Below are 12,203 nucleotides of genomic sequence, written 5' to 3' on the forward strand. Positions count from 1 at the left end.
GTCTTGACACAGTCTGTTCTGATTCCAGCCAGCTAACAAAAACTTGTGGTAACATACGCATTTTTCAGTGATCCGTGGTAATGTAATATACTTCTTGTTATCTGTCCTCTACGAATCTTTACAAATCAAGGCTTTCTAGGTTGTATCCAACTCCGTCTTATAGATGTGGCTTAGTATACGTTTTTCGTAAATATTATTACATAATTCACAATACAAGAAATCAGTGATGAATTTACAACAGGTCCCAGTATTTTTTATGTTATATCGTTTTATTACCGCTTGTTCGTCTATTTGGATTTCTTTTTTCAATATCACTTTATTACAATTTCGTTCCACAAAACTGAAAAATTCGCATTATTTGCTATAAATTGCCCGGGGCCTGTGTTTAGCTTGACTAGAATTAATCTGTTTTATAGCAATTTTGCTAGAATGTTCTAGAAGTTCACATTTGAGTATTCAGTCATAATTTATACCTATACTGACGTTCTCTCTCTCTCTCATTTCCTTTTTCTTTGATAAGTAATAGTTTTTAATCGGAAAGTTCATTTAATTCAGTCGGTCAATGGTTGACGTTTGTATTTTGCGTTGTAATTTACTTGGCTTGACTTAAAAGTTTAATGTAATATGCAGACGTTTCCAGTATAAACTAAGATCAAAAATTAAAGTCTGTAAGACATTTACGCGAGAAGAACCTGACACCATTAGGGGCTGTAGGTGCAGATGTGCTTTGTACTTATTCATTAAGTACGAAGAAGGTAGCCAATGCTGGATATCATCTTCAGTATTATTATAAGCGTGGTTTTCTTTTGTATAATTGTTTTGACCCTCAAGTAAAAGAGAAAAGAATTAATTGCAATTATTCCTTATCTGTAAATTTATTTTCATCGTTATTGCTACTGTTAGTCAGCAGGTTTTCTGTTCCTGAACAAAGGACTTTAACTATAACTCCGATTTTAACATGGACAGTATTTTCGATGACATTTACTTTTTAATTTACTCTTACGACGCATTTCAATGATTACAGTGCAGTATTACATACTCCAATTGCCTGTGTAATCTGCAAATGAACATCATCAGTTTCAATCTAAATTAATTTGCAATTCAATAAGTCCAATACTCAAACAAAAGCCATTTGGATCTCCTTTACATGTCATAGAGGAGGACACATTCTCTGTAGAATATACTAAGTGTTGTTTACTGAGCTTGCGTATGCTAGACCTGACCGAAAAGAATCGATATTGCTAGAACTGGTTAGGAATTATTAGACATAGGATATTAATGCGGGACTGGTCTTCTATCTTGAGTGTGTCGTTATGTTATGACTAATTTCATTTTTATTGATCAACTTGTCATAGTCGATTAGTTTATTGCATACATGTTCTTACGTTGTGATAATGGTACCATGTCTTGCAATTTTTTGGATGGTAGTTCCATTAATTCAACAAAAGACCTATGAAGATAGAAACTTCCACAATCGCAATAAATACTAGTGTGCAAGTCGTTTACAAATAAACTGTAGTAATTTTAAATGCTTGTATGTAAATGGGAAGTATGTCTCAATACAAACTGTCATTTCCCGAAATAAAATGAATACAGGGCTATTACAAATGATTGAAGCGATTTCATAAATTCACTGTAGCTCCATTCATTGACATATGGTCACGACACACTACAGATACGTAGAAAAACTCATGAAGTTTTGTTCGGCTGAAGCCGCACTTCAGGTTTCTGCCGCCAGAGCGCTCGAGAGCGCAGTGAGACAAAATGGCGACAGGAGCCGAGAAAGCGTATGTCGTGCTTGAAATGCACTCACATCAGTCAGTCATAACAGTGCAACGACACTTCAGGACGAAGTTCAACAAAGATCCACCAACTGCTAACTCCATTCGGCGATGGTATGCGCAGTTTAAAGCTTCTGGATGCCTCTGTAAGGGGAAATCAACGGGTCGGCCTGCAGTGAGCGAAGAAACGGTTGAACGCGTGCGGGCTAGTATCACGTGTAGCCCGCGGAAGTCGACGAATAAAGCAAGCAGGGAGCTAAACGTACCACAGCCGACGGTTTGGAAAATCTTACGAAAAAGGCTAAAGCAGAAGCCTTACCGTTTACAATTGCTACAAGCCCTGACACCCGATGACAAAGTCAAACGCTTTGAATTTTCGGCGCGGTTGCAACAGCTCATGGAAGAGGATGCGTTCAGTGCGAAACTTGTTTTCAGTGATGAAGCAACATTTTTTCTTAATGGTGAAGTGAACAGACACAATGTGCGAATCTGGGCGGTAGAGAATCCTCACGCATTCGTGCAGCAAATTCGCAATTCACCAAAAGTGAACATGTTTTGTGCAATCTCACGGTTTAAAGTTTACGGCCCCTTTTTCTTCTGCGAAAAAAACGTTACAGGACACGTGTATCTGGACATGCTGGAAAATTGGCTCATGCCACAACTGGAGACCGACAGCGCCGACTTCATCTTTCAACAGGATGGTGCTCCACTGCACTTCCATTATGATGTTCAGCATTTCTTAAACAGGAGTTTGGAAAACCGATGGATCGGTCGTGGTGGAGATCATGATCAGCAATTCATGTCATGGCCTCCACGCTCTCCCGACTTAACCCCATGCGATTTCTTTCTGTGGGGTTATGTGAAAGATTCAGTGTTTAAACCTTCTCTACCAAGAAACGTGCCAGAACTGCGAGCTCGCATCAACGATGCCTTCGAACTCATTGATGGGGACATGCTGCGCCGAGTGTGGGAGAAACTTGATTATCGGCTTGATGTCTGCCGAATCACTAAAGGGGCACATATCGAACATTTGTGAATGCCTAAAAAACGTTTTGAGTTTTTGTATGTGTGTGCAAAGCATTGTGAAAATATCTCAAATAATAAAGTTATTGTAGAGCTGTGAAATGGCTTCAATCATTTGTAATAACCCTGTATTGTATTCCAGAAAATATGGTATCAAAGTGGATAATCTCGCGTCGCACTCGACTAAGAATTTCTCGTCTAACAATTTCAGAACGAAGGAGCACGCAATTTTACATGTCGTTATTATAGAACACAACATTCTGGTATGCTGCCAAGGCCTTGTCTTCGATATGGGTCTATGAATTATTCAAACGTCTTTCTCCGCAAATGTACTTGCCTGCAATTTGTATGACTCTTCATACGCGAAGAAAAAGCAGCAGAAAAATAACACTTCCCCTAAGTACCTGCACGCGATGCAGTCAGCCAGCCATTCGGTAAAGGACAAGGCTGTGAGTGCCTGCTCCTCGCCTGATCGATAAAGTAATTTGCATTTGTAACGAAGCTGTTCGCTGTCTACGAAGCGTGCGAGTCAAAAAGTTTTTATTAGTGTAAATGCGTGCTTATAACCCAGTGGGGCATACAAGGAAGTAATTTACACCGCAAGGAACCTTTCCGTTTCTCCGCTTTATTGCCTGAGAGGTATCACAGTATCTGCGATCAGTTCGAGAACAACGTCGTGAACGACGAGAGCACGTCAGCCTTGTGAAGTAAACTCAAGTCGCCCGTAAATGCAGACTGCAACGACGCTACTCGTTTCGTATCCACGCAGAACCCATCTTTCTGGGACGTATATGCACTACCTGCAATTCACTAATGTAAAATAACATTACATCAGAATTTTTAAAACGGACTATGTGAGTAAAAAATCAGTAGTAGTATCACATTGCCTGCATACCGATAATTTCTGAAGATCACTCTTTTATAATAGTGTTCAAGATATTAGGGTCGCATCTGGGAGAACAGATATTACATCCCATGGGACTATCTTCTTAAGATACCTCTGTTTTCCGTAAATCACTTGAATCGTCTTTGAAGAACTCTACAACAAGAGTTGCTCTATACCAGTACTACGGTTCGGTAGTTCTGGTACAATACATGAATGACGTAGTAGATGGTAAGATTATCGGTAGTGTCAATAGCCATATTAGGTAAAGAAACGTAAGAGAATGCGTAAGAGACTCCCAACTACAAATTTTGAGGACTATCTGTGTGGGTTTAGGACTCTGTATAAAGCTAGAAGAAATTATTTTACAATTTTCATCCATTTTAAAAATGTACTAGATAAAATTTTTTATTTAAATAACTATTTTCTGCTTGTTAGTCTTGTTTGTGTAAAAATTTACCATGATTTCAAGCATTTTGATGAGATTACAACAGAAAAATATAGTAAATTTCAGGTTTATTTCAGTTTCTCTTCACCTACGTCATCCGAAGTACAGGGTGTATCAAAAAGAATCACCCGATTTGGCACATCCATATTTCTGGAACTAATAAACAGATACAATTAATTTTGACTTTTGATGAACGGGAAACTCAAATAATTTATTTTCATACCTTTTCATAGGTGTTCAATAAGCCCCCTTGAGAGGCACGGCGTATGTCAATGCGGTTGTTCAAATGGTTTCCACACTGTAGCAAGCATGTATTGAATTAGCTTTCCATTAAAATGGAATGTTGTCTCGTCACTAAACGCTAAGAGTGTAAGAAAACTGTCATCCTCCATCTTGCCAAGAACGAAATTACAGAACTCCACACATTGTCGTTTGTCACCTTCACGAAGAGTTTGCAGTTGCTAAATTTTGTATGGTTTCATGTGTAAACGTCAAGGCAACACACGCCAGACGGACATCGGGGACATGTTGGGCTGTCGAGCCGCACGGGACGGTGATTTCTGCGGACTTCTTGTGAAACTATGGAGGATGCGTTCGATGTCTGTGTCACACTCTCGGGGACGGCCCGGCGATTTGCCTTTCTGTTTCTCGGAATTATTTATGCCATCGTCTAATGCTCTGTGCTGTAGGAGGCTCCACAAAATCAGGGACATTCGTGCTCTCACGGAGGCTTTCCAGCAATCCCTGTAAAAGCGAAATATTTACGACCAGAACAGGAAAAGGGGGATAAAGCAGAGATACAGAAAATGTCCTCCGCTACACAGCAGACAGGAAAGAAAGTTACTACTGCACTGTCATCTAGTTCTGCGCTATTGAAGTTTCAAGTCACTAGTTCATCGGGAAGTTACTTTGAAATTAATCGCTTAATTTTGTTCCGAATAGACAGACAGACAAGAAACCGACCAAACAAAAACGTCTTACGATAAAAACAAGATGTCAGACACTAAGTACCGACTCATCGTAAGAAAGTCAGACCAAAGGTAGACTGTACATACTGGCCCATGTAGGACAATCCAAAGTCACTGTAAACTACGTGTAGCGACAGTGCAAAGGTAACATTCACAGTGACTGCTCTATCGAAATTCTCGTAATGTAATATGGAGTAACTTCTAGTGGAAGAAAGGGAAGTAAGAGCCGGTTTTAAAGTGTCGATAATTGGCACCCTAGCTAGAACTGGCCTAGGGTGGAGGGAAATAATTTGTTATACTGTTGTTCGAAGACGATTGAACTGAGTTATTTATGGAAACAGAGATATCTTAGGAAGACAGTCTAATGGCGTTGTAATTTCTCTTCTCCTAAGTATGAACCTAATATCTTGAACACTGTTTTAAAAAAGAGTGAACTTCAGAAATTATTCTTATGCAAGCAATGCTAAATTGCTAAATTTTTCTCCCAATGTGCATTGCTGCACCGGTCCATACTGAAGGGAGAATGAGCCATCTCTGCTCGGTACTTTGAATACATTCGCACTGATCTTCGAAGTATAGTCAAAAAATTTAATCTGGTCTTTTGTAGTGTTGGTGTTGCATTTTCGTGAACAGAGCATAACCACAGGCGGCTTTTTGGACTGTGGAAACGATTCCGAATCTGTACCTCCACCTGTCACAGAGCTGAGTACCTATTACGCAGTTTCGAGACTTTTGAGAAAGTGAAGATCCGTACGCGAGGATCCCTGTTTGTAGAAGATGGAGGTGCGTAAAGTTGGGAAATGAAAGTGGCAATTAGTGAGCAAATACGAGGGCGTGCTGAAAAGTAATGCCACTAAATGTTTTATTCTGTTCTCAGTATCGGTTGAGATATTACACGTCATGCATATTACTCGCACGACTTTCCCACTACGCTGACGCAAGTTGCATCCTTCTGCAACCCGTTATATGGCAGTATGTAATGTAATTACGTCGAAGTGTGAGAGACAGCGTGCTGTAATCGAGTTTAGAGTTCGAAGAGTTCGTCGATACATGGAGCACCCTTTCCTTCACCATGACAATCCTAGACCACACACGAGCGCTGTGACAAATGCAACGATCCGACACCTTGGACTCACTGTCATCGACAGTCCTCCACAAGGTCCCAGTTTGGCCCCATCAATATTTCATCTGTTTCCAAAACATTGAAGAAATTCTTCGAGAACTTCTTTTTGACAGTGATGAAGTGCTCCAAGCATAGGTGAAGTTGTAGCTACGTTGACAAAATCAAACATTCTACGATATCAACAAACTGGTCTCTCGTTGGGAGAAATGTGTCCGTTGCCATGGTGACAATGTTGAGAAATAAATACGTAGACTTGAAGGATAACGATGTGGAATGTTAACAAAATTTGTTTTATTTAAAAAGCTTTAAGAGTTTTCACAAAAAAATTGGAGGCATTACTTTTCAGCACGGCCTCGTACTTCGGCTCTTTGTTAAAGTTAGACTATCTTCATGAATAGGAAAGCAAGAGATTAGATTATGAAATAAATATAGTTGCTTTTGTAAATGGTTTTACGCAAACTAAAATTTCAGTTATGATTATTCTCATGTTGGAAACACGTGATGGTAGTGGAAATAACAAATAAATAATTAACGTACATCAAGGCGCTTGGGACATTTATCTGTAAGTTACGGAAAGTGACACCTGTGGCTAGAATAATAAAACGAGACAAAGTTGCCATTATTTGATTGTGTCTGAACATGGGGATGCTCATAACGCTGCCTTCTGAGTTTGTCTATGTAACCTTGATCTAGTGAACAATCATTTAACGACCAAGAAAGAGAGCATTTTGAATCATCACCCTACATTGAACTGTTTTTTTTAAAAAAAAAAGAGTTGAATAGTTTCAGCAATGTCATCATATTCGAGAATCTTTCACTGGTAGAACTCCAAAATATTCGGCAGAATGTTTAATTGCAAAAACTGAAATTAATAAATACGACTTTGGTGAGCCACAGTACGGAGAATTTTAGACCACGGGGTTGCTAAAATTCGCTGTATACTATTCAATGTTGTTGTAACAATACTGCTGTCAGCATCAATGCACTGGATAACAGCTGTGTTTCCTATGCAAGTGGACGGCCCCTCTGAAGGTACTGGAGTCTATATCAAAGCAGTTAGGGGTAAAATGTAACCGATAGCATCTCTCTCTGCTGAGAATATGTTTAACATAGACGTATGACTTTAAGCCATTAGTATCTACCAGCATAATTCTGTATCCGTAGATACTAAGGTAAAGTTAATTCTATAGTCGGAAGGATAAAGATAGGTAATTTATGATAGGGTCACACTTTTCTGTCACAAGTTTGGACGGCTTTCTTTCTTTCAGCATTTAAATGCTTCCCCGGGAATTTCTTTCATTTCTTTCTCTACATGCATATTTCACTATAAATAATCTGGAAGTGATTTCATTTTTATCTTTACTTCCTTTACAATCTGACTGCCAATAAACATTAGTGATCCATTTGTGTGCTTCTAGATTTTTCAAGTTTAGTGTATAAATGAGAAGATTCAGCTGTTAATACAACTTATTACAGACTGTCGCCTGTCTAGATGCCAACGACAGATTGCGTAAACAAGAATGGTGATTCAGAGGAATCGTGGTATCGCGGGTGAGAGCGGTGATCTTATAATTTTATGAGGTAATCACGTTTTATTACTTGTAATGGCCAAGTTGTAACGACATGATGCAGCTAATACCAGTTGCACCTGTAATATTTCAGTGTTTTAGATCCGAAGATGGCTTAATTCGGCTGAAATTGGTAATTAAACTTGAAAAACATGATATAATTGCATTATGTTCATGAGATTAGCTGGGATAGGCTATTTACTATGCATGGTTATAAGCAACTAAAATAAAATAACAAACTGAAATTAATCTTGCGGTTTGCCTCTGAAAGGATTTTCTGCGGCAAGCTGCAAACAACGTAGATGAAAATAGTCATACAAACATTTTATGAGCATTACTTTTAAGTCTCAATTAATTATAGAAGTTATTAAGTTTTTTGCGTGATGTAAAAACAAGAATTCCCTCTAATTTATGCGTAACGTTTGGAGGTAATCCGAGCTAATAAGTTTGCTTTGCAGTACATTTATCACGAAACGATTTTTATGGGATTTTGTACACCAAATCAGCTATGTTCCAAAATGCATATCGCGCATGCACAAACTTCACTACTGCTCTCAGCGATGACAGAGGTCTTGATGAGTTATTGACACTATTTGTGCCACTATATAAATGACACTCTTACGGGTAACAGATGTGATAATACACACTTTATGATAAACATCTAACTAGATGATTTCAAAACTTCCAATTTGTTCCTCATTTTTCGGGAAAACAATACAGTTGCCGTTTCAAATGGTTCAAATGGCTCTGAGCACTATGGGACTTAACTTCTGAAGTCATCAGTCCCTTAGAACTTAGAACTACTTAAACCTAACTAACCTAAGGACATCACACACAACCATGCCCGAGGCAGGATTCGAACCTGCGACCGTAGCGGTCGCGGGGTACCAGACTGTAGCGCCTAGAACCGCTCGGCCACCACGGCCGGCAATTGCCGTTTCACAAGGTATTATTGAAAACTGATTCCCTACGTAACATTTATCCATCGCTACAATTCTGCGGGAATTTAAATCGTGATGACTACAAATTCGTCGGAATATTTCGCGTGTTTTAACAATGTTCCACATCTATAAAGTACGCCTCAATAGCTTGTCAGTGTCGATAGCTCGAGCCTTTAAGGGTTGATTGCACTGGTCTCGGTAATATGTCAGTCTATTACACTATACCTCTATGCAAGACAGAATGGATTGCATTACTTAAAATAACACTGTACCGACGAATGGAAAATCTAGTGGAAGCCGATCTCTGGGAAAATCAGTTTGGTTTCCGGAGAAATGTAGGAACACATGAGGCAATACTGACCATGCGGCGTCTCTGAGAAGACAGCTTAAAGAGAGACAAACCTACTTGTGTAGCATTTTTAGACTTAGAGCAAGCTGTTGACAGTTTCGAATCGAGTAAATTCTTTGATATTCTGGAAGTGACTGGGGTGAAATATAGGGAGCGAAAGGGTCATTATAACTTGTACAGAAACCAGACTGTAGTTACAAGCGTCGAGAGGCATGAAATTGAAGCAATGGTTGAGATGGATGTGAGACAGGGTTATAGACTATCCCCAGTGTTATTCAATATTTTAAGAGAGCATACAATAAAGGAAATCAAAGAAAAATTTTCAGAAAGAATTAATGTTCAGGGAGAAGAAATAAAAATTTTCCTATTTGCTGTCGACATGGTAATTCTGTCAGAGACAGCAAACGACTTGGAAGAGCAGATTAATCGAATGGACTGTGTCCTGAAACGAGGATATAAGGTGAACGTGGACAAAGGCAAAACAAGGGTAATGGAATCTAGTCGAATTCAATCAGGCAATCGTAAAGGAATTAGATTAGGAAACGAGACACCAAAAGTAGTAGATGAGTTTTGCCATTTGGGCAGTAAAAATACTGGTAATTCTCGTAGTGGAAAGACTGGCAATGGAAAGAAAAGCGTTTCAGAAGAAGAGAAATTAGTTAACATCCAGTGTAGCTTTAATCTGTTAGGAAGTCTTTTCTGAAGGTGTTGGTCTGGAGTGCAGCCATGTGTGGAGTGAAACATGGACGATGAACAGTTCCCATTAGAAGGGAACAGAAGGTTTTGAAATGTGGTGCTACAGAAAAATGCTGAAGTTATTTTGGTAAATTATGAGTAGGTACTGAAGAGGACTGGGGACAAAGGAAATTTGTGGCTCATTTTGTCTAAAAGAAGGGATACCTTGATAGGACACGTCCTCAGACATCAAGGGAGCACCAATTTAATGTTTGAGGGATTATTGAAGGGTCAAAATTGTAGGGGAGACCAGGATATAAGCATAGTAATCAGATTCAAAAGGATGTACGTTTCAGCAGTTGTTCGGAAATGAAGAGGATAGGGTAGAGTAGCAGGGAGAGGGGTATCAGTCTCCAACCAGTCTTCGGAATGAAGACCACGACAACAACCACCAAACTGCACAACACCTGTTTGCCCACCTCTGAATTGTTATCGTTCCGACCCCTTACGCATATTGCTTTGCAAGTGACATCATAGTGAGGTGGCATTAAAGTTTCCCTTGTTTATTGTTCGATACCAAGACTGGAATATTATAGGGAAGATGATAAGGCTCTACAAAACAAAGGAGTCTAAAGTACTACCCTCTGGCCGAGAAAGTGGTTTCTCATCATACCTATCGCTGGGAGAGCCAAATCGTATTATAAGTAACGCCACTAAGTGGTAGGAGACAGAACTATCGCCTTGATTGACGGGCGCTATTTCCTTAACAGTTCGTTTTATTGGAAAGCTGTGATCCGTTTTTGGATACGACGTACTCTTGTTTGTACTGAATAGTTTATGTGAATTCAGTCGCACCAGACAGCTGAAGAAGAACGTTAAAACTCTCGTGTTGCTTCAAAACGACATTTGTCCTCATAGTACATGATGATTTGGTATTGTTGTGAAGAGTTGCTGCAGAGAAAGTTGGAACACGTCTCTGGGAAACGAACATGAATACGTATATTGAAAACAAAATCTAAACCAGCGTAATTGCCAAGTGCAGATTGTATTGATCTCAAAAGTGAGAACCAGAGACAAAGAAAACTATTTTCATTAACACAGAATTTGCTTTTCTCACAGTGAAACTAGGTTTACATCGATGAACTCCTGAACTCGAGATCCCTAAAAAATTAAATATAAGTTATTTGTAGCTATCAGTATTCTACTTAAACTTCATGGAAAAGTAACTTGCACGCATCATAGAGAGTCTCCTATCCTACCTCAAACGTACCCTCCGCTAGTAGATGTGGGGTTGAGTATTGAGCTGTAAAGCACTTCGTCTGTAGTAGGGAAGAATCTCTATGCAGTTTCTGGTTCGGCATAATTTTTCGGTGTGTTTGGATGTTTCATTAGATGCATCCAGTGCAGAAGCTTATTTAAATAATTCAATAATTCCCCAAATTCTTTCTTCTAGTGATGCTACTCATGGAAGATATACAAGAGAATAGCTGCAGCCGGGCGAGGTGGCTGAGTCGTTGGCATACTGGTCTTGTACGAGGGAGATCGACGGTCCTCGCCCGACCATCCTGACTTAGGTTTTCCGTGATTTCTCTAAATCGCTTCAGAGAAATGCCGGTGTGGTTCCTTTGAACGATGGGACCGATGGCCTTGCTGCTTTGTCACTTCCCACAAATCAAACAACCATCCAAGAACATCTGTAGGATTTGAAAAGGAGCACATAAGTATTGGAAAAGTGCATCTATGAATCTAATTGTAATTGATGGGAATTTCAGACGGCAAGACCGCTAGCTACAACTCATAAACCTCGGGGTTTGATGCCTTTAGAAGCACTCGGTTTTAAAATACACAGTAGCGAAGCTTCTGAATCTCCTGATGGATTGCCAGTACGTCTTGTATAAAGGTCGCATCCGGTTTCTTTACCAAGTTCTGTTATAATTAAGCTAGAGCTCCCCTTACATAACCTGCAGGTTTCTAACACCTTCCTATTACACTCAATTACGCTTTATTTTCTCTTGTTCTGTTGCTGCAGCTTTTACTTTTCTATGCGTGTTTCTGATGATTTACTTTGTATAGAACTTATGCACACGTAACACCGCCTTAGTGACAAACAGAGTAGATTTTAATACCTTTTATACCGTCTATGTATATTACCTTTGAGTGCAGGTGAAACTTTTGTAGGACATGCCACCAAAAATTTCAACAACAAAAACAGAAGAATCCTAATTTTAGAAAGCAGTTTACCGAGTTACTTGTCAGATATATGGAACAGCTACACCACTGAAGTTGCTATGTACAGATATGTTTCTGCGGATCATAAATATAACAACTCCATTTAAAAACCAAAGCTGACTATCATGTCTGCATCTACCCACAGGTTCCTAACACTTCCTTTTGCTCTACTTCACTTCCAATTATGTGGTAAAGCGCGTCTGTCTGTACCTCCA

The sequence above is a fragment of the Schistocerca serialis genome, chromosome 1 (genome assembly GCF_023864345.2).
Source record: "Schistocerca serialis cubense isolate TAMUIC-IGC-003099 chromosome 1, iqSchSeri2.2, whole genome shotgun sequence".
Classification (NCBI taxonomy): Eukaryota; Metazoa; Arthropoda; class Insecta; order Orthoptera; family Acrididae; genus Schistocerca; species Schistocerca serialis.